The sequence below is a fragment of the Schistocerca cancellata genome, chromosome 2, assembly GCF_023864275.1.
Source record: "Schistocerca cancellata isolate TAMUIC-IGC-003103 chromosome 2, iqSchCanc2.1, whole genome shotgun sequence".
Taxonomy (NCBI): Eukaryota; Metazoa; Arthropoda; class Insecta; order Orthoptera; family Acrididae; genus Schistocerca; species Schistocerca cancellata.
The window spans coordinates 55,998,415-56,000,730 of record NC_064627.1 but is presented as its reverse complement, the minus strand read 5'-3'; the positions used below and the strand labels follow the sequence as shown (position 1 = coordinate 56,000,730).

The 2,316-nt window shown below is 43.0% G+C and overlaps 1 pseudogene; it reads right to left on the bottom strand.

Annotated features, from left to right (window-relative positions):
* Window positions 1–1,769: 1,769 nt before the first annotated feature.
* LOC126163745 (5S ribosomal RNA) lies at window positions 1,770–1,887 on the bottom strand (annotated as a pseudogene).
* Between the last annotated feature and the right edge of the window lie 429 nt (window positions 1,888–2,316).

Sequence of the window (2,316 nt, the reverse complement as noted above, 5' to 3'; positions counted from 1 at the left end):
TCTCTTTGACTGTGTGAAAAAAGTATGTTGTTGTTGTTGTGGTCTTCAGTCCTGAGACTGATTTGATGCAGCTCTCCATGCTACTCTATCCTGTGCAAGCTTCTTCATCTCCCAGTACCTACTGCAACCTACATCCTTCTGAATCTGCTTAGTGTATTCATCTCTTGGTCTCCCCCTACGAGTTTTACCCTCCACGCTCCCCTCCAATATTAAATTGGTGATCCCTTGATGCCTCAGAACATGTCCTACCAATCGATCCCTTCTTCTGGTCAAGTTGTGCCACAAACTACTCTTCTCCCCAATCCTATTCAATACTTCCTCATTAGTTATGTGATCTACCCATCTAATCTTCAGCATTCTTCTGTAGCACCACATTTCGAAAGCTTCTATTCTCTTCTTGTCCAAACTATTTACCGTCCATGTTTCAGTTCCATACATGGCTACACTCCATACAAATACTTTCAGAAATGACTTCCTGACACTTAAATCTATACTCGATGTTAACAAATTTCTCTTCTTCAGAAACGCTTTCCTTGCCATTGCCAGTCTACATTTTATATCCTCTCTACTTCGACCATCATCAGTTATTTTGCTCCCCAAATAGCAAAACTCCTTTACTACTTTAAGTGTCTCATTTCCTAATCTAATTCCCTCAGCATCACCCGACTTAATTCGACTACATTCCATTATCCTCGTTTTGCTTTTGTTGATGTTCATCTTATATCCTCCTTTCAAGACACTGTCCATTCCGTTCAACTGCTCTTCCAGGTCCTTTGCTGTCTCTGACAGAATTACAATGTCATCGGCAAACCTCAAGGTTTTTATTTCTTCTCCATGGACTTTAATACCTGCTCCGAATTTTTCTTTTGTTTCCTTTACTGCTTGCTCAATATACAGATTGAATAACATCGGGGAGAGGCTACAACCCTGTCTCACTCCCTTGCCAACCACTGCTTCCCTTTCATGTCCCTCGACTCTTATAACTGTATATATATATATATATATATAAGTATATGTGGCACAAAAGAAGGGCTTCGATTGCGCTGGGGAGAGGGGGGTTGGCGGTGTGGATGGAATAACGATTTCCGATGTGAAGAAATATCACACCAGTTACGTTAAAAACAAATTTAACGCAACTAATGTGCAATTCCTTTTCATCAGATTTCTTTAAAACCAGTTGCTGAATATGATGAACAAAAATCTAAATGACAAGACTGCTCCTTGCGGTGAGGGGAAATGCTGACGTAATCGGCGCTCGGTGCTGCCAATCGAAACTACAACGTGTAGTTTCACAACCCGGTTTTGATACTGCGATTGCTAGGTGGCTGGCGTTGGCAGAATGAAAAAAAAAGGGAAGTCGACATGAAGTGTTCCGGGCAAATCCGATATGTGGCGAAACCGAACTACAGACACATAGGACACTTATAGTTGTGCCACTTGCATGTAGTTACTAATGTTAGCAAAGTGGTTATCGCCAATTGTGAACGTGCATCATTACCCTTTCAATTCTTGCACTAAGGGTGATAGGTAGGCTGCTAACTTGTTGATATACAAAACTAAACTCCTCCCGCACAGGCCATGAAGGCTCAAAGGAACCGACCGGCCGCCGTGTCACCCTCACCCCACAGGCGTCACTGGATGCGGATATGGAGGGGCATGTGGTCAGCACACCGCTCTCCCTGCCGTATGTCAGTTTCCGAGACTGGAGCCGCTACTTCTCAACCAAGTAGCTCCTCAGTTTGCCTCACGAGGGCTGAGTGCACCCCGCTTGCCAACGGCGCTCGGCAGACCGGATGGTCACCCATCCAAGTGCTAACCCAGCCCGACAGCGCTTAACTTCGGTGATCTGACGGAAGCCGATGTTACCACTGCGACAAGGCCGTTGGCTGTTGATATACGGAATATCTAATAAATCAATAGTTAAACTGGCTGTAAAACTGGCAGTATATTTACAATATGCAGCCAAATTTTTTGTATGCCGGTACGTCGATATTTTTAGCGATTGTAAATTGGTATATCGATACAATTTTCGATACATCGTGTGCATATGATTATGTTCCTTTAAATATCGATATATCGGATTTCCGATACATTTAAAAATATTAACAGTCCTATTCCAGGCTCTAGTGAAATCCTACTACCTGGAGTTAGGTTGATCATCACTTAACTTTTCAAAAAAAAAATGGTTCAAATGGCTCTGAGCACTATGGAACTTAACATCTGTGGTCATCAGTCTCCTAGAACTTAGAACTACTGAAACCTAACTAACCTAAGGACATCACACACATCCATGCCCGAGGCACGATTCGAACCTGC